This window comes from Pelodiscus sinensis, chromosome 15 (genome assembly GCF_052426305.1).
Source record: "Pelodiscus sinensis isolate ZL-2025 chromosome 15, ASM5242630v1, whole genome shotgun sequence".
NCBI lineage: Eukaryota > Metazoa > Chordata > Testudines > Trionychidae > Pelodiscus > Pelodiscus sinensis.
In genome coordinates, this window is record NC_143066.1 from 18,748,905 (window position 1) to 18,770,314 (window position 21,410).

Here is a 21,410-nt window from a genome sequence, read left to right on the forward strand (position 1 = left end):
CCTTCTGGTTGTATCCCTTAGTGCATATCATATATACATGCAAAGCAAGCTGCAGGGCAAAAATATCTGTTTCCACATGCAAAATGGAGGCCTGTTCACTTCTGCAAGCTTGCTGAACATAAGCCCAAGATTCAATTTAAACTTTGAATTTAGCCCCAAAAGTGTGTTCTGTTTTATTTTTAACTATTTCTGAACATCTCTTTTACTAAACCTTCTTGCTCAGTTTCAGATATATACAAAATCCCTTCTATGTTTCTATCTCTCAGCTGCACAAACTGAGCAGTCAGCAGTGCCACCATTAGTCAAAGTCAGAGAAGCTTGCTCATGCTATTTTCTGTCACAGCTGTTACTTTGGGTCGCAACACACTGGTATGACTAAATGCCTTTCTTGGAAATGCTTTTTAGCTGTGCAAGTACAACTTTTTTCCTTCTCAGAAACAGCCTTATAATCTGCTGATGAAAAGGAAAGAATAAGATAAATATACAGTAAGTATCACACTTGTTAGTACTCTCCTATACAATCCTACCATAAAGATCTGTTAACTGATCTACAAATACAGTCTATGTTAGTTGTATGTTATAAATGTTTGTAATAATATAATTAATTGTCACCCTTAAAATACTACAGTTTTGTTTTAGATAGTGATTACAAAAAAAAAACAAACAAAAAATTATGTAAAGAAAATGTTAAGGTCGAGGAAACAAGCATTTGAAAGTTAAGAAAGGCTGCCTTTGCAACAGTTGCAAAGTTAATTCTGTCCTCTTCTGCAAATGCATGATACAATTTTCCGTAAGACCTCTGCCTTATTTAATGCACAGGAAGAATGGTGCTCACAAAATTGGTAGTTATCAAATATTTTTTATTTTAATTATTCATTGTGCAACCACAGATCTTATTTACTGCACATGACTTGAACTCTGGACTGAAAACAGTATTATTAACTTCCTCCTGGAGGCTTTTCTATGACTCTCATCACCAAAATATCTGACTGGTTCACGAATATTGATGTGTTTGTCTCTATAACAGCTTTGTGAAATAAAACTGTTTTAGTATCCCCTTGACAAATGAAGGCCAGAATTTTCAAATGTGTGCTCATTTTGGGTGTCGAATTTGAGACTCTAATTTCAACTTGTTGTAACTAAAGCTTGAGTTTTCTGAGTGATGTATTTTTTTCTGTAGCACTATATATATATATATATATATATATATATATATAAGCACAGATCCCATTGTATTCAGCTACAGTTATGAGCACTGAGCATGTTCATACATCAGGCCTCAGGTATATCAAGATAAGCACCTAGAAAATGAGGAACACACAGTGCCCAGTTGTGAAAATTTGGTATTAAGTCACCACATATAAATTCTGTATCACATATGAACTCTAGAGCAAAATCAATAATAGAATCCTGTTCTCCAGGATGACATAACCATGAAAACATCCCTTCTCCTGCAATCCCCTGCTTCATTCACAACACATCTTTCAGTTTCAGCTTCTGCATCAAATAAGACAGAGTCCTATAGACAGCAGCTTCCTTTACAATGTACCAAATAAAGAGCATGACTTTACATCGTATGCACTGAATAAAGTCAGGGTCTGTTGTAAAAAAATGTTATGTGACTATATAATTAAACACTACTAGGCACAAATAAGAGCAAATTAAAGTTAGACAGGAGCCTTGATTTTGATATGCTTAACTTTTGAGAGCTTGGCTTTTCAACCTTAATATTTTTTTTTTAGTGAAGGGCTTTTTTATGCTATATTCTGCTAAGTATTTAAAGAAACAAACTGAAAAACAAATTCCATCATGTGAATCATACCGATCCCATGTGGGTCATCATCAGGGCTGGAACTTTTAGATCCACAGAACAGACTTGTTATCAGTTAAATTAACAGGGGAATTGGCAGCAGTAGTAGTTTATCTTATGCTGTGGAATGAAACACACATTTTGTCAATGGGTTTTGTATCTATTTGCTGACAACAGAGGAATTTAGGAAATTGAGATGCCTGAGTTCTGTTCCATGCTCTGGAGGGGAGTCTGCTCCAGGGACAGATTAACCATAGGGTATAGCTTTAGATCAGGGGCGGATGACAGTGCCGCAGGGCCGCGCCGCGGGCCCCCCCCATTTGACACAGCGCATGCGCCGTGGTGCCAAGGCACATGTGCGGGGCCTTGGGAAGCGCGGGGCCCGGGGCAGCCGCCCCGCTCGCCCTGCCCTAAATCCACCGCTGCTTTAGATCCTCGTATTCCTTAGGTCCAAGGTGTCCAACCATTTCTGAAGCAGCAGCCACCATAGTGGCTACTTCTATAGCAAACTAGCCACATTCAACCAGCCAAATAGCCACATGTGGCTAGTGACTAGCATGTTGGATATCACAGGTTTAGGCTCTACTAGTCAGGAAGGGAGAAGGGCCAGGCCTGGGGGAGGGAAGAAAAGCAAGCTTGGTCACATAGCACTGCTGGAGTCTGGAGCTCACCAGCCAACAGAAAAGGCAAAGCAGCCCCCTGTGGTCTGAAAGGAGCTCAGCTGGCAGCTTGCTGCTTCTGTTCCCTCAAGCCTGTGTCTCCCCATGTGGCAGAAATACGCTATTGTCTGTCAGGGAACCCGTTAATGTTGCTGACTGGACAACAAAAATGTCATTACCATGGGAAGATTTGCCATCTGAGGGTATAATTTGAGCAGGCACCACTCCCTTCCCCCGAACCCCACCAGATTCACCAACACCATAGATCTCTCCAGAGCTCTGCTTCGCTGTTAGGGAGGCTCCCCATGAGGCTGGCAGACAACTCTAAGAGGCTGCCTCCTGGGACCTAATGCCTGATACCATCATCTTCGGTATGTGTTGGGTCCTGTTTCTGGACAACTGGCCAGTGGTTGTGGAGGGTCAGGGATAGAGGGTGGTAGGGGAAGAGTAAGTACCAGAGCCGTAAGATGGGAAGCTTGCACAGAGCCTGCACACACTCTATCTGGCTCCTGCCACAACTACTGTCCCTCTCATGTGTAAGCAACAAATTCCCATGCATTTGTATGAAAAACAATACAAAACATCCCATTCTGGATACTTTAACTTTAGCAGTACCTTTGGTCGAGAGCTTCAGATTTATGATGCACTGTGTTCAATACTATATTGAACTGTACTAAAAGTAAAATAAATTATTTTTTTTCTTTTATGTATTTTTCTGTATTAGGATGCACAGGCAACCAAGTTTTTTTCCTTATGCTCGGCCTTGTTTCATAGGCCAATGCATCTTGCACTTTTAAAAAGTTGCCAAAGCACTGGAGGAAGCTCAACACATAATGTTCTGTTTCTCTTCCCTCAAGGACTTTAAATCCACTTGTTAGCAGGCTATGATAGGAACACTGGCTGAGTAGACTAGGACAGTGTTCTGTCTATTTACAGAGTCTTTAGCAGTTCAAATGATCATAAAGTACTTCACATTTGATTACAACATTAATTCCAAAAACTTAAAGCTAAATAAACCTGAAATTAGTCCTCAATTTTCTGCCCCAACTCAAACTAACTTTTTCCCAACTGGAAAATGATGGGTAAACATGGAATGTGTGTGATCCGAGAGGGGAATAGGAACACAAAGGCCATTTCCTGTTGACAGTTATATCTTTGTAGCATTACAGGATGAACCTCTGAAGCACCCTCATCCCCAAACCAGAGAATTTGCCACAAAGGTCAATATTTTCTAGCAGCATTATCAGCACTTCCACTGCTTACTGGGCTCTTACAAGACATTCAGGGGTAAGATAGAGCAAAATAGTAGCACAGAGCACTGAGAGCTACAACTGGTGGCTGTTAACAAATTTATGGTACCACCAGATACTTGAGCACACCCATAAGAGGACATCTGGCTAACTAAAATCATACCACAGAGTAGAGAGGTTCAACCTATATTGACTTCAGGGAGAACAGATTTTTGCACAAGAACAGATTTTGGCCCTTTTGCTTTTTCACAGCTGAATAAGCAGAATCTCATACACTTTCCTCCCCTAAACTCTCAACACTTTAAGGAATAATATAAGCAAAGTCTGCTTAATCCTTCATTCTACACTAGTCTTTTTTATGGTGTCTACAGACTACCAAGTTTTGTTGGCAAAACTTAAGTCGACACCCAAAACTTGACAAAACAAAGATCACCGAAGAGTGTTCACACTTGCTCCCGCTGTGAACAGATCACGTCCTCCTGGGGGAACCCTCAGCGACAGTGTGAGCAGTGTACTGTGAGTATGTATCCCACAGTGTTGTGTTATCAGAAGGCAGAGCATCTTGGAATTCCCTCCAAGTTCCCCCACAGACTCTTCAACTGCTAAGAGGAGCATCATAAGTATCTCTGTGAGTTCTTTGTGCTGAGGAATGTCAAAGCAGCACAGCAATCCTTCCCCTACCCCCTGCAGCAACAGTCTGCCTGCCTGCCACTGTGTTCCTAGTGCAGGGTAGAAAAAGAGCTTACTAATGATTTGTTCTTTGTTAGTTCTCCAAATGAAGCAGCTCATTCACCTATGAGATACTTCCCAGAACTTTGAAAGGGGAGGGGTGCACACCCGCAGGGCAGCAGAGATCACAACACTGAGCACAGCCATCAGGCCAGGCATTGTGGGATACTGATGGAAGCCAGTTCTGTCTACAAAGCAAAGAGCAGCATCTACCCTGTCTTTTTGTTGACAATAAAGGGAAGGTGAAAGAAAAAAGGCTCTTGCAGGGGTGGAAGTATTTTTATCACTAAAACTGGGTGTTTTTCCTGACAAAAATCGCTTTCCCTTTTGTATCACCAAAAAGCAGCTTTTGGTGACAAAACGTGGTAGTGTAGACAAAGCCGTAAACAAACACTAGATATGGGTATCACTATAGCAGCCTTAGTTAGACTGTTCTTTTGAAAGATCCTTAATGGTTCTTTAAATATGCTCATTTTCAATTAAGTCTTAGTTAGGGGGGCAAAGATCATAAGAGAGATTAGCTCTGTTTTGTCAACTCCTAGTAATTTAAAAGCTGAAAGGCTTTAGATTCATTTTGTGCTATTGCTTGTACACTGGTTTTTCTTACAGAAAGCTTAAAATGAACAAATGCCTCCCAGACTACAGTCAGTGTGAGACAGGGTATGTGATGTAGAGTCCATAGCTTGGGGAAAACACCTGCAGGAAGACGGCTTTGCATTGTGGAGAGCTGAGAGTAGAAGCACAAGATTGAAAGGTGAGCAGGATGAGGAATGTTGCAGTGTTCATCCTCACAGATGAGCACTTCACTACCAAGAAGGCCTAAGATAGGAACAGCATAGCATTCATCAAATTGTTTGAAGAATCAAGTATAGTGAGAGTAAAATAAACTTGTTAATACATAAACAATATATAAATACATATATAGGTGAATATTTCATGACTTCATAATTTTTTGCAATATATGTAATTCATAATTAGGCCCTTCCCTCCCATTAGCCTTAGGCCCACATAACCTTAATCAGGCCCTGAAGATCAAGCTGTCATTTCTTCCTCAGATTGTTCCCTTCTGTCCCTCTGCTTCCAGTTCTGTTTTAGTTCCACCACCACCCTACTCCAGCCAGCCTTTGTCCATCCGAACATGCCTTGATCTCTTTTCAATCCTGTGCATTCAAATGTCAGACTACCTCCTGCTTCTCCTTGCTGAGTACCTGCAGAACAATTAAGAGCTTAGGAGAGTATTCCTACTCTCAGCTCTGTGCCTGGCATCACAGCACTTCCAAAGTAGCTAGAAGGAACAATTGCAGTAAGAGTGCTGCTCAGCCCCTGAATACAATACAGCCATGCTCAGCTGCTTGGAGGGGAAAAACGTGGGCAGTCCAGTAAGCAAGTAGTAGCTGTAAGGGGGAAGAATTTTGGCTAAGGACAGGTCAAAATCTTGCTTTCTCAACAAAATGCCATGGAATCTTAATGTAGAGTAAAGGTGATCAAGTTTTCAGGACCTGCACACTGAAAAGATGAATGGCAAGTCATACTATTACCAGAATCTGAGAGTAAACTTTTTTGTTATCAGCAAAAGCATTTTATGGAAGCTTTTGCTGCACAGCAGAGTTACTGAGAGCAAATATTCATTGTTTGTATATGATACATTTTTAAATTTTTGTTTATGATAAATGGTGTTATTTTTTGTTTCTCATATCTGACACAATATAATACAGTAATAATCAGCATGACTCATACATTCCAATGATTCAGCAAGCCAGGAAAGCTAAATAGTAAATCTAAGCGGTTGGAAAGTTTTAAAAAGGAAAGAGACGTCAGGGATGTTTAACTCAGTTCTATGCATAGTAATGCAGTATGTTTCAAACTATTAGGGATTGTTTCTATATGTACAAAAGGCATAATATGTGGGTCGACCAGAAATATACTGACACTCTGTTTATTGAAGGCAAGTCAAAACTCTCCTGTTATCTTCAATAGGAGTAGGAATGGATCTTACTTGTAGTATATTTTAAAAACCAAGCATCAGAAACAGAGGTACTAGAATTATTCAGAATCCTGTCTACATATCAGCGAGAGAAAATGAAAATTTGCAACAATAACCACAAAAATGGGAATAAGAACAATTGCAATTGTGTGGAATACATGCTAGCAGAAAATGGCTACTTTTTAAGCATCCAGCTAGCTCATCACCTGTCACAACAAGAGACATTTTCACCTTCCCCATATCAGATCCTGTCAAACTATTTTCAAATTTCAGCTATAGGAGTTTCTGTCAGATTTGGAAAGTAGATGCTCCAGAGCATAAGGGACTTCTTAAAAGAGTCATAAAATAACAAAGCATAGCCTTATTGAAGTGGAGCTGACAAAACGAAAAATATAGGTTGAATCTTTCTGGTCCAACACCAGTGTCAAACCAGAGAATTTGCCAAACCACAGGAGGTGAACATTGACTAGCAGTATTACCAACACTTCCACTGCTTACTGGGCTATTAGAAGACATTAAGGGGAAAATCAGAGCTTAATAAGAGCACAGAACTCTGAGAATCAAGACTGGTGGCTGTACACAAACTTTATGGGATGGCGGGAACCTTGGCCACACCCAGGATAAATGGACTTCCTGCTAACTAAAATCATGCCGAACCACAGATACTGACAGATCAGAAAGTGCCATACTAGAGAGGTTCAATCTGTATAAATATCCTTGAGGATCTAGCCTTGTAACTCTTAATTTAAACATCATCCATAACTGAAATATAAAAAACCCTTGATTCTTTGTTTGGCGCTCAAAGCACTTCTGTAACTAGTATCCATACCAATCTGTCATCCAAAATTAAATATGTATTTTTCAATGCAAATCCGAAACATGAAAAGTTGTCTGATACAACCCATATTACTTGCTTCTTTCTATTATCTTCTTTAATTAATGTTTAATCTTTATTAAGCTAAGTTACTGTGTATGGACCATGATAAAGATCTTAGTGATAGATCTTGGTCTATAGAGCATCTGTAGTTCTGTAATGTAATGAATTAGTCCATTGATGGTTTCTTTCTTTTTAAGAAGTATGGACCCAAGTTCTGCTTTTGGATGAAGATATCTCTTTGATGAGAAAAGTTTCTAGTACCTTATTTTATGACCATTTATAACACATAAATGTTTATCTTTGGTGTCAGAATATTGTCTGCTGAAGCATCGAAGGTTTGATTCAAATACACAGTCATAAATAGTCAGCTAAAATATCAGTAACTTTGCATCTGCAAAATCGTTTTGGAAGCAACTGGTGTTGTGGTTTCGGTGTGAAGTTTCAAATGCTTTGGCTACGTCTAGACTACATCCCTTTTTTGGAAAAGAGATGTAAATTAGATGTATCGCAATTGCTAATGAAGCGGGGATTTAAATCTCCCGCGCTTCATTAGCATAAAAATGGGGGCCGCTTTTTTCGGCACGGAGCTTCGGCGGAGAAAAGCGCCAGTCTAGACACTGATCTTCCAGAAAATAAAGCCTTTTCCAAAAGATCCCTTATCCCTTATTTCAAGAGGGATAAGGGATCTTTCGGAAAAGGCTTTATTTTCCGAAAGATCAGCGTCTAGATCGGCGTTTTTCTCCGGAAAAGCTCTGTGCCGAAAAAAAAGCGGCAGCCATTTTTATGCTAATGAAGCGCAGGAAATTTAAATCCCCGCTTCATTAGCAATTGTGATACGTCTAATTTACATCCCTTTTCTAAAAAGGGGATGTAGTCTAGACGTAGCCTTTTTGTTTCTATCTGCTCTGCAAATGCCATAAGAATAGGCTTTTTTGCTGTTTCACCACTTTCACTCCCAATCTCAGCCATGATCAAAATGTGTGAAAGTGTAACCACTTGCAGGCAGATTCAAATGTGGGACCTCCGGAGTTTACTGTAGGAGCCGCTACAACTTAAGCTATAAACCCAGTTGGTTCTCAGTTTAGGCTGTAGAGCTCACTCATTTTTATCTCTTACTGTAAATGGTCTAAGTGCCACTACATGCCACAGTGAACCACACCCACTAGATGTGTGGGTTACAAAAGCACTGCATAAAAACAAAAAAAAATTACTGTGTATTTTTCAAACTTCAGGAGAGTTTCATTTGTATTTTGTCCAAAGGCTCAAATTAGTTCTTATTTTAATTGAGGTTTGGACTACACTACAGGGGGTCATTGATCTAAGTCACACAACTTCAGGTACATGAATAACATAGCTGAAGTCAATGTATTTATTTATTTATCGAGATATCTTCTCTGTGGTAAATCAAAAACTGATGCTCTCCCATCTACTCTTCCTGCATGTTTTTTTCCAGCAGTGTACCGGAGTTGATGGGAGACTGACTGGCAGTGAATTTATCTAAACACAATAAGTCGACTCCTGCTTGGATCGATCTCCGCCTGTCAATCAATGTAGACAAGCCCCAGATCACTATCTCCATTTCTGGGCTAGAGAAACATAACAGCTACATGTGAGTGATTATTGCAACAAATATCTTTTGTATTAATATAGATTAAATAAATGGGCTAGAGGTGTGAACATAATCCAAACACTGTCCAACATTAAACAGCGCTAAACAAGGAAACAAAGACCCAGCTTGCTCTGCATCATACGAAACACACAATTAAAAGACCTTTTATCCTTTTATGAAAGTTATGGAAAAGAAGGAAAATCAGGTAAAACATGCAAAGTGTAAAGTATTAAATAAGGCTGTGTCTATGCTGCAGTTCTGTTCCTAAAGCTTCTGTCAGCCAGAGATGTGAAAAACCACCTCCCAACTCAGAAAGTTTTAACAACAGAAAGCTCTGCTATGGACAACATTTTGCCAGGGGGAGAAAAAGCTACAGCCCGGTTTAGGGAGGTGGTGTTATTTTGCCAGCAGGAAAAATGGCTCCTGCTTGTGAAGACCATCCCTTACAGTGGTATGGCATATAGACACTCAAAATGCTGTTTCAGAATAATGTTCCTAGCTCCTGACTTCAACTCTGTATTTGCATCCTCACTCATCTCCTCCACATTAGTATTGACTCATATTGTCTCATTGTTAAGGCTATAATTTAGTTATGGGTATTTTTAATAATAGTCATGGACAGATTATAGGCAGTGTGATGGATAGGGAGAGTGCTGGCCAGCACAAGTGACTAACGGGTTAAACTTAGGTAGCTAGCAGGGGGGTTGGCAGGGAGCCAGAGGAACCAATGGGATACATTGCTGAAATCCGAATTGTAAAAGATACCTTGTCCACTTTCTTTGTGTGGGAAGTTAAGGCAGGAGGTGAGAGACACAGAATAATTTAAACCCAGGCAGGACTACCATGTCTACAAGGAATTCGAGGCATAGAAGTGGACTGAATCAGGAAGGGACTGTGAATAAATAAAGGGAAAATGTGTATTTAGTCTTGATCAGGGCATATTTTCTTTGTTTTGGTTGTATGGATAAACTTCTCTGTGTGAATATATGTTCCCTCCCCATTCATTATCTAAGAGAGTACCCAGAGATGTTCTCTGTGTTTTAATTTGTTTTACTCAGTTACTCTGTAACACCTAGCAACTAGGGATGTACAGGACTAGTCCAATACTTATACGAATGCTTACTGGATAGTTGGCAGGATAGTCAACTAGTCACTTCCCCACCCTTGCTGCCTCTATCAGATAGAAGCAGCAAGAGAGGAAGAAAAGGGGAGTACATAAAAGCGGCAGTGCTGCACAGAGTCCAAGGTCAGCTGCTCCGTGCGGTGCTGCTGCTTTGAATACCATGGAGAGCCCAGCGCCTCATGGAGCCCGAGATCAGCTGCTGCCCCCAGGCTGCATGCAGTATTTCAAAGCTGCAGCGCCACATGAAGTCCATATGGCGTGCCAGCTTTGAAATGTACAAGAGTCCCCAGCGGGACTTCCCGCTGGCCCTCGGCTCCATGCCACATTCCAACTGGAGCTCTTGTATATTTCAAAGTCGGAACATGGAAGTGCTTATCGACTAACTGAATAGTCAATGGAAATTCTATTGACTACTCAACTAGCAAATTAATCACTACTTAACATCCCCTATTTATTTCAAAACTGGACCTTTAATAACTCCATTCATCTGAAGAAGTGGGTTGTGCCCACCAAAGCTCATGATACATTCTACATGTTTTGTTAGTCTTTAAGGGGATGCAAGACTATTTGTAGTTTTTTAAGTTTTTCCAGTTACAGACTAAGTTGGCTACCCCTCTAAAGAAGAAGATTCTAGTCCATATTAATCTATGTGCTACCACAATGAAAATATACTATAATAATTAATGAATTCTCATAGGATACATCTAAATAGCAGCATTATTTCAGAATAACTGATGTTCTTTCAAAATAATAAAATGTGTGTCTACACTGCAAGCCATTATTTCTAAATAATGTAGAGATGGAGGATGTTTTACTCCAATTCCTGTAAGCCTCTCTTCATGAGGAGGAAGGGAAGTCGAAGAAAGCATGTTTTTCCTTCGACTTCCTGCTGTGTAGACAGTGCCAAAAGCCGAACTAAGCTATTTCTACTTCAGCTGCGCAACTGACATAGCTGAAGTTGTGTATCTTAATTCGACTTTTGCCCTGCTCTGTTGACATGCCTATTCATATATATTGCACCACTTTTTATCATTTTCAACGATAGTTTTGTTTAAAAAGAACTGTCGCCCTTACTAACCCTTTTCTACTTTATACAATAGTGAACTTAAAATGTTAAAGTTGTGATTTCACAGTCTTTTATTGAAAGCCAATCAATATGGCACAAATATGTAACTTTGTTGCTTGGATCACACGGAAGAAGTAGCTAGTTTAGAAGAAAGAACTTCCCAAGTCAAAATAAGCATAGCTACTGAGGATTATAAAGAGATACTGTATTTTCATTCATTGTTTTTCACAGTATTTCTTTAAATCATTGTAAGTTGCCATGACTGTGAGGGTATTGGGAGAGAATCAAGATTCTCTGTGGTATTCCTATCTTAAATCATTTAGGGTATGTCTACACTACAGCGCTAATTCGAACTAACTTAGATCGAATTAGTTAATTCGAACTAAGCTAATTCGAACTAATGCATCCAGACATAAAAACTAGTTCGAATTAGCGTTTTGCTAATTCGAACTAGCATGTCCACACAGAGTGGACCCTGAACCGGGGTTAAGGATGGCCGGAAGCAGTGCCGGCAGGGCATCAGATGAGGACTTAGAGCGTGGAGCTGCTGTCTCAGGCTAGCCGAGGGCTGTGCTTAAAGGGTCCCGACCCCCACCCCAGACAGACAGTTCTCAGGGGTGCCCCGCTTGCAAAGCAGTCCTGGCTTGGATTGCCCGGAGTACCCACACTGGGCACATCACAGCACTCGGCCATCAGACCGGCTGCACTTGCCGCAGGCTGCCATCTGGGGAGACGGGGCAATCAGGGGGCTGCAGGAGAGGTTCCACCCCCAGAAGCCCTCAGAGCCAGCCCAGTCCTCCCCATCGGGGGCTCGTACCCCAGTCCTCCCTCACCTCCTTCCACTTACCCCTCCCTAGCCCCCCTTCCCGATGTACAAAAAAAAGGACAATTGTGTTCAAAAATAGAATCTCTCTTTATTGAACAAAACTGGGGCAGACTGGGAAAAGGAGGTGGGAGAGGGGAAGAGAGAGGCTGGGAGAGGGGAGGGCAACTACAATGATGAGGGGTTTGGAACAGGTCCCATATGAAGAGAGGCTAAAGAGACTAGGACTTCTCAGCTTAGAAAAGAGGAGATGGATGGGGGATATGATAGAGGTCTATAAAAGCATGAGTGGGGTGGAGAGGGTGCATACAGAAAAGTTCTTCAGTAGTTCCCATAATAGAAGGACTAGAGGACACCAAAGGAAAGAAATGGGTAGCAGGCTTCAAACTAATAACAGAAAGTTCTTCTTCACAAAGCAAATAGTCAACCTGTGGAACTCCTTGCTGCAGGAGGCTGTGAAGGCTAGAACTAGAACAGAGTTTAAAAAGAAGTGAGATCAATTCATGGAGGTTGGGTCTATGGAGTGGTATTAGCCAGGGGGTAGGAGTGGTGTCCTGCCCAAAGTTTGTGGAAGGCTGGAGAGAGATGGCACGAGACAAATGGCTTGGTCACTGTCTTTGGTCCGTCCCCTCCAGGGTCCCTAGGGTTGGCTGCTGTCGGCAGACAGGCTACTGGGCTAGATGGACCTTTGGTCTGACCCAGTACGGCCATTCTAAGCTCAGTGCTCAGGGTCGGGGGTCTCAGTGGACCACCTTGATTTTCATGCAAACCTGCCAGGCTGGCAGCTCTCCTGCCCTAGACGGCCGCTTTCCTGTGCCTAGTGCGGAGGTCATGGACGAGGTCCACGATGTCTGCACTGGACCAGGCGGGTGCCCGCCTCTTGCGGTCCTGGGCAATCTCCCGGGAGCCGCCAGCCTGATCCCGGGAAGAGGGGGAGGGGTGGGGGCATCGGGTGGCTGGCTCGAGCTGTGCCAGGTGCAGAGTCTGCTGGCTGGGTGCTGGCAGGCTTGCAGCTGGCATGGGCACCGTAGCCATCCCGTGCCCCTTTAAGGGCTCCGGGGCCGGGAGGGAGGCAATAGAGTTTCCCTGGTGTTGGCCAGAGTGGCCACCAGGGAAAGCTGGGGAGGGCTTTCCCACTAGTTCGAATTAAGGGACTACACACCCCTTAATTTGAACTAGTAAGTTCGAACTAGGCTTAGTCCTCGTACAATGAGGTTTATCTAGTTCGAACTAAGCGCTCCGCTATTTCGAATTAAGTTCGAACTAGCAGAGCGCTAGCGGAGCGCCTATCAAAGTTAATTCGAACTAACGTCCGTTAGTTCGAATTAACTTTGTAGTGTAGACATACCTTTACTGTCCTTTGCAAGCCACATGTCATTTAATATATGTTTATTTTTTAGGGTTTGCCCTTGAACTATTTCCACAGAGTGTTTACTTAATATAAAGGCCTAACCATCTAGCAGTACACAAAGGACTCAGGGATCACTGTTACCACAACCATTTCTGTAGCATCTTTGTACATAGGCATGGAAACCCCTTCCAACTGCTTTCTTATGAACAGAGCCCTGCAAATCTACGAGTATCCACTTTATTATCCATGGATCATTTCTGCGGATAGAAGCATGGATGCGGATGCAAATTCTGTATCAGTGCAGAACTCTGATGATAAAAGCAAGTGGGCAGCTATGAGGAAATGTGGCACAGATCTTCCACCTGTTCTAGATGGGAAGCTTGCGGGCTGGGACATGGAGCCCAGTGAGGGAGCCACAGTGGACTGTCCACCTGCCAGTGGCATTTCAATGCTGGGTATGGTCTCCTTGAGGCACTGCCACTTTTAAATACCCCCTCTTCCCTTACCCCTTTGCTGTCTCTATCTTATAGAGGCAGCGGGGGGGGGGGGGGGGAATCGACTAGTTGATTTGACTATCTTATAAGCATTTGCTTATCGAATAGTTGACTAGTCCTTTAACCTTAGTCTGAGGCATGCAGATACACACACGACAGACAGACCTTTCAAGACACAAGAATCAAATCATCACCTTAAAAGAAGTGATTTTTACTACAAAACAAACGATAAACTTGATAAAGCATACTTGGTTGCTAAATGTTAAAGAGCAACTAAGGAAAACAAATTAAAACACAGAGAAAAGTCTCTGGGCACAATGCTTGATGGTGAATGGGGAAGGGAAACATAGATTCACACAAAGCAGTTCAAACCAAACCACAAAATAAAGAAAAAATACCCTGAACGTGGTTAGATTCACTTAGCCCTTTTACTTACTTCCAATCTTCTCTTTATTCAGTCTACTTCCATGTCCTGAATTCCTTGGAGGCATGGTAGTCCTGCCTGTGTTTAAATCATTCTGGGTATGTCTACACTACCCCGCTAGTTCGAACTAGCGGGGTAATGTATGCATACCGAACTTGCTAATGAAGCCCGGGATTTGAATTTCCCGGGCTTCATTAGCATAAAGCCGGCGCCGCCATTTTTAAAAGCCGGCTAGTGCGAACCCCGTGCCGCGCGGCTACACGCGGCACGGACTAGATAGTTCGAACTACGTAGCCATTCCGAACTATCTGTACTCCTCGTGGAACGTTCCCCATTGTACGTTCCACGAGGAGTACAGATAGTTTGGAATGGCTACGTAGTTCGAACTATCTAGTCCGTGCCGCGTGTAGCCGTGCGGCACGGGGTTCGCACTAGCCGGCTTTTAAAAATGGCGGCGCCGGCTTTATGCTAATGAAGCCCGGGAAATTCAAATCCCGGGCTTCATTAGCAAGTTCGGTATGCATACATTACCCCGCTAGTTCGAACTAGCGGGGTAGTGTAGACATACTCTCTGTGTCTGTCAACTGGTTTACCTTTTATCTCCCACAAAGAAAGCAGGCAAGGAATCTATATCCAATTCAAATTTTAACACTTTATCTTGACTGGCTCTCCCAGCCCCCGGCCAACACCTTTGCTAGCTACCTAAGTTTAAACCCTTAGTCACCAGGTGCTAGTCAGCACTCCTGTCCATCATACTCCCTTAACATGGAGATGATCAGATCTGGGTCTGTGCTTTTCATTTAGTTAAACTCAGATGGATTATAACAGTGGTTCTAGAATAATTCAACAGCAGCCATTTCAGAGGACTTTAAGATATTTTTCCCCTACCAGGTTCTCTTTTCCTTCCTATAAAAATTGCCCTAGTGAAACACTCTGCCAGTTCCTGGAATCTTGTAAAAAATAACCGATTGCCTTGATTTGTGCAGATGTAGCGTCTCTTGCACATCATACTCATCCAAACAAACACCTCTCTGCCCTCGACTGCAATTTATGGACCCCTCAGATGTCCCTTGTGTATTATTGTGTATTTTCCTCTTTAATGTTTGTGAAATCACTATTCATTCATCTCTCAAAATAGACCAATTTTTTCTGTTGAGCTTCTTTTAGAAGGAACAGTATTGCCCACTCTCCTTAAAGCTTTAAAGCATTACCTATACTCTGCTCTCTTCATGTATTGCCACTAGCTGCTCTCTTTTTAAATGTTTTTTTTTGGGTCTTGCCTTGTTCCCTATTCTATTTCAGCTAGTCTGCTGGAAGAAACTGGAAAGATGTGCATTTTGGTTTTTACTTAACTTTATCAATCCATCTGAAACCTCATCTGGTTGTGTGCTTGAAAGAGAATTAGCAATAAAAGTGGTTTTTCTGAAATATTGTACAGAGGAAGGAAATTGTGTCTTTCCAAATTAGTACCAAAAGTCAGCTGAACTACTGAAGCATACTCAAAATCCAACTGGTTCAGTTTTCAAAGGTTCAGACCCGTTTGATTTCAGTGGAATTTGTGGGTGCTGAATGATTCTGAAAATAAAACCACTTATACTCAGGTACTTAAAACATGGACTTAAACTTTAGTCCCTTAGGTTTGAAAATGCTGATCTAAATGTTTCCCCATGGTCTATAATTGTATTTTGCTCAGAAGTGTGCTTGGGCTGATCAACTTCTGTACCCAAAGAAAATTAAATGTAATCTTCCCTAATAAACTAATCACTGTCCCTCTTTGTTTATATTCATAGAACATACATTTGAACAATGTTGAATCTCAGCAGTAAATAATGCATGCCATTTTGTGGTAGATCATACTTAATTCACAACATACTTTTTAATTGTCATGCACATACTATTTCTTTCTACTGAGTTATTAAAAGCCTTTCTATACAAAATGCATTATTCAAAACACAATCTGTGCTTTTGACTTGCAGGCTTCACATACATTTCAGAAGCTCCTTTGCGTAGTGTTCTACTTTTTTTTCCTTTAATGTCATTTATTCTATTTATTCTAGCACATACTTGTCATAATTTTTATTCTCTTCTAAAACCTCTTCCTTCCCCTTAGAGCAAGCTAATCTAAAGAAAGCACTAGGGAGAAGAATAGAGACAAGATGAATACATTTTAAGGATGATCAAACTCCCTCTGCAGTCCTTTCCAAGTCATTGAACAATAATGGCCTTTACATGAGCTCCTCTTATCTACCTAGCTTCTTTGAGTTGTTCTGCAATTAAAAATCCCACTTCAATAAAACACCAGAGGCAAAGATCCATATGTTGTGCCCTCCTTTACATAATATATAGTTAAGGTACAAAATTACAAAACAAAGATAAAAAACCCTTGTCAAGGAGGCAAGACCTTGAGGTCCCCAGAGTACCTGTTCCATACATTCAACTTCCAGCAGTGCACGGCACCTTTGACTGCCATGCACTAGTTAGAAAAATGTGCTCGGTTGTTGTAGGTTGAAGGTGGGAAGGGTAACAATGTCAGGAATTCATGCTATATGTTCTCCCACACAAAAGCCTGGAAATACTAATGATAAAAGAATCACAAGTTATTTCTATTCCAATCTGTCAGTAAGTAACACAAGATTCAATCAGAAGATGCCAGAAAATAAAGATAATAACCACGGGCAGTGGGTGAACATAAGGCTGGGGCAGGCAAGCCCTCAGCCCTTCCCCTGCTGCCCAACGTGCACACCCCCCAATAGCAGAGGTACGATGAGTGAGCCTTCCCCAGGGTATGGGGAGGATGGGTGGTGTGCAGACTCAGCCTTCCCCAGCCCCAGGAGCATGGGAGGGTAAGCACACACCCCTAGTCACGGAAGGTGGGTAACATGCAGCGAGCAGCCTCCCTGGCTCCAGAGCTGGAGAATGCCTGGCTCTAACCTCCTTGGCCTTGGGAGGGCTAACTGAACAGAACAGCGGAGCTGAAGCCCAGGCAGCCCTAGGCGACTGGGGGAGCCATGCTGAATGCAGAGGCAGGGAGTGGTGAGTATGCTGGGCCAGAATGTCAGTTTGGAAAGGCCGCAGCAGCTGAATCCCGACGCCTGGGGCAAAGCAGCTGGGGTGCTGCCGGGTTGGTCCCGTAGTGCCGCCCCTCGGCACTGCGGGACCAACCCGGCAGCACCCCAGCTGCTCTGCCCCAGGGTCCCCAAGTCAGCCGCTGCTGAAACAGATCAGCGGCTGATTCCAGGAAGCCCAGGGCAGAGCAGTTCTGCCCCGGGCTTCCTGGAATCAGCCGCTGATCTGTTTCAGCAGCGGCTGAATCGGGATCCCTGGGGCAGAGCAGCTGGGGTCCTGCCGGGTTGGTCCCGCAGCACTGAGGGGCAACGCTACGAGACCAACCCGGCAGCACCCCAGCTGCTCTGCTCCCGGCTTCCCGATTCAGCTGCTGGTCAGTTTCAGCAGCAGCTGAATGGGGGAAGCCTGTCCGGCTGCCCCAGCACTTCCGGGTTCCTGATGGTGCTGGACCATCAGGAATCCCGGAGCATTGGATGCTGGACTAATGGAGTTTTACTGTACTAGGTTAGGGTCCTCTTGCTGTGATTGGCTCTGGCTGTTCGAAAGTTCTCTGAAATTTGGTTTCCTGATGATAATGCCCTCTATTCTCTCTTAACCTATAGGTAGATACCTGGCAGGCCAGAATAAGTGTTTTTCTTACTTTTACTCCTGCTTCTTAATGCTTACCATGTTTCACTCTTCACATTATGCTACATGACCACACCGCTATTCTATAGGGGTACACCTACATGGCAGCATTATTTCGGAATAACAGACATTGTTCCAAAATAATTATACGAGCTTCTACACAGCTAGCCCGTTATTTCAAAATAATTTCAAAATAACAGATATTTTATTTCGGCATTTGTAAACCTTATTCCATGAGGAATAATGCCTCTTCTGAAATAGCTATTTTGGAATAGCAGTAATGTGGACGCTCCACTGCTGCTATTTCAAAATAGCTCCTCCCTAGGGCCATTCAAAGTAATTACTCGCCAGTGCTTCCTACAGCTCTAAATTGAGGAAGAACATCCACATTAGGGGAGCCTGTCTCAGACTAATTTCCGGGCTTCCCAATAGTGTAGACACGCTATTCTGAAATAAGCTATTTAGGAGTATTTCTTCCACAATAATTTACAGGCAGTCCCCGACTTACGTGGATCCGACTTACGAATGGGGCTTTCTCGCCCCAGAGCTCACAGGCAGCTGTCAGCCACCTCGAGCTCCGGGGCGAGAAAAGCTGCTCCCGGTGCCCCTGGTCTGCTGGGGACCGTCTCCAGCAGACCAGGGGCACCGGGAGCAAAGCGGTCCAGCGCCAGAGCAAAGCCTCAGAGGCGAGGCACCCCCCCCCCCACTGCCGCTTTGCTCCCTGTGTCCCTGGTCTGCTGGGGGGGGGCGCAGCTAGTGTGCCCCCCCCCCAGCAGACCAGGCTTTTGTTATGGACCCTGGGGCAGAGCAGCTGGGGCGCTGCCGGTTGGTTCCGCAGCGCAGCTCTGGGCACTACTGGACCAACCCGGCAGCACCCCAACTGCTCTGCCCCAGGCGTCCTGATTCAGCCGCTGCTGGTCAGTTTCAGCAGCGGCTGAATCAGGACTCCTGGGGCAGAGCAGCTGGGGTGCTGCTGGGTTGGTCCAGTAGCGCCGAGGAGCGGTGCTACTGGAGCAACCCAGCAGCACCACAGCTGCTCTGCCCCAGACGTCCCCAAGTCAGCCGTTGCTGAAACTGACCAGCGCTGACTACAGGAAGCCCGAAGCACAATTGCTCTGCCCCGGGCTTCCTGGAATCAGCGGCTGATCAGTTTCAGCAGCAGCTGACTTGGGGTTCTTAAGTTGAATCTGTATGTAAGTCAGAACTGGCAGTCAGTTTCAGCAGCGGCTGAATCTGGACGCCAGTTCCGACTTACATACAGATTCAACTTAAGAACAAACCTACAGTCCCTATCTTGTACGTAACCCGGGGACTGCCTGTATTCCAAAATAATTGTGCAGTGTAGATGTAGCCTAGGAGTTTCCTTCTCAGTGGCTTCCACAACTGACTTTGGCTTTAACCCTTATACATTTTTGTACTTCTCTCCCAGCCATTTATGTTGGTGGATTGTATATAGTTTCAGGAGCAATTTTCACAGACCAGCATTCTCCTATTGCCAAAATCCTGCCTCAGCAGCACGATCAGAGTCCATGGTAAAATCTAGGATTCTTTTTTGATTATTATTCCAAAATCCAGATCAGGAATATGGAGGGGATGGGGTAGTTTCCTATGACTTAACAGAGGACTCCTGCAGGAAGAAAGAAGGAGTATTCTTATTTCAACTCGTTTGAAGCAGTAAAAAAGTTTGATTTGGGTTTGCGATCTATGCTGTGACTTAGGTTAATGTTTATTTATTTTCAGATGATCTGCTATCTCTGCGTGGATTATTTCCCCCCACTATCTTTCCATCAGAACCTTAAACCTGTCATTTATAATTTTACAGATACTTAAGATATTATGTGGTCAAACTGTGCTATAATTTACCCTCAGACACAGTTGCAGTCATTTTCTGTTCACATAAGAAGTGTCTCATAAATCATTCATAACAAAGGAAAATAAATCTCTCAGCTCACACTATGCACCACTACCATTATTAAATTTCAGTCTACCCTTCCTTAAAAAATACAGATGAATGCATTTAGTAACGATAAATAACTAGACTGCCAGCCTTAATTACGGACTGAAAAAACTGTCTACATATGCTTAGAGGATTTGAATTAGACCAATGCATGTTTTCTTTTTAGGCATCTGAGCACTATTTCATTAGGAAAATTAATTTTCATGTATATTATTTGCTAACTGTGGAATGTAGCTGTACTTGACCTCTTCCATCTCCCCAGGGAACAACAACAGTGGTCTAGGTCAGGGGTGGGCAATAAAAAAAATGGCAACCCGCAGAGTTAGTCCCTGGAGAACCGCCACCACTATGTTTACCTGCACCTCCACAGGTATCAAAGGACTGCAGCTCTGGTTGGCTGTGAATCCCCATTCACAGCCAATATGGGCAGCTGGAAGTGTCGCAGACTGGGATGCCGCTTCCCAATACTCACATTGGCCGCAAATGGCAATTCACAGCCAACCAGAGCTAGGATCCACTGATACCTGTGGAGGCACAGGTAAACATGGAGGTGGAGGCCCACCAGAGACTAACCCTATGGACTGGATCCAGCCTGCAGGTCAGAATTTGTCCACCCCAGTCTAGATAAAGAATAAAGAAATATAAAGCTTTAGTGAATGTGCTCATGATATATACTCCATTCCTGACAAGTCATGCTATTGCCTAGAGAGCAATCTATATAATATACAGTAAAACCTACAATCAGCATATTTTCAGCAAATAGCATCTTGTCATAAGTAACTGCTTTAATATAGCCATAAGTTTTCGCATGAAAATTGTTTTGACCTTTAAGATCCACCTTTACATGAGTAAGTCCTCAACTCTGCTAATGTCTGCACATGAGTAATTTTATGAACATGAGTAATCCCCCTGATCTCAAAATTCCAACACTGAACTTGCTGAAATTACTCACGTGCATATATAAACTCATGAGTAGAACTGTGACCACAGCCTGTGCATGTTTGATGGATGATTTCTTAAAGAAGAGTTTCACTGTACTATTATTTCAACTTGATTTCTATGTTTTCTTTTTGCAGTTTAACCACAGTATAAGGACAATAAAGAATCCTGTGGCACCTGAGCCCTGGCCTACTGTATGGAGTTAATTCGAAAAAATTCCCTTATTTAGAAATAACAAGTGGACCATCCACACTATCAAGCCCATTATTTCAAAATAATGGGCGGGTTATTTTAAAAAAACCCTCCTGCTTTCCAGAAGGAATAACTCTACCGTATATTCCGGCGTACAAGATGACCTCTGAAGTTAAAAAACATCCCCCAAAAATCGGGGGTCGTCTTGTACGCCGGATGCCCCGCCGCCGGAGCCCCTCCGCGGCTTTGAAAGGGCTCCGGAGGGGGGGCAGCGCGGAGGGGCTCCGGAGGGGGGGCAGCCCATGCGCGCCTGGGATGCCCCGCCGCTGGCTTCCCCCGAGGCTTTCAAAGCCACGGAGGGGCTCCGGCGGGGGGGGGGAGAGGAAGCCCAGGCGCTCCTGGCGGCTTTGCTCCCGGTGCCTCTGGTCTG

At 43.3% G+C, this 21,410-nt stretch overlaps 1 protein-coding gene and 1 long non-coding RNA gene across 3 annotated transcripts in view; one reads left to right on the forward strand and one right to left on the reverse strand.

The window, feature by feature from the left end:
- The window catches only part of SHISA9 (shisa family member 9), a 350,588-nt gene that overhangs the window by 165,938 nt on the left and 163,240 nt on the right, over positions 1–21,410 (reverse strand). The window lies entirely within an intron of this gene.
- Positions 352–21,197, forward strand: LOC142818541 (uncharacterized). The gene is made up of 3 exons (XR_012896047.2): positions 352–486; positions 8,763–8,918; positions 20,926–21,197. It is a non-coding gene; the product is annotated as an uncharacterized LOC142818541 (long non-coding RNA).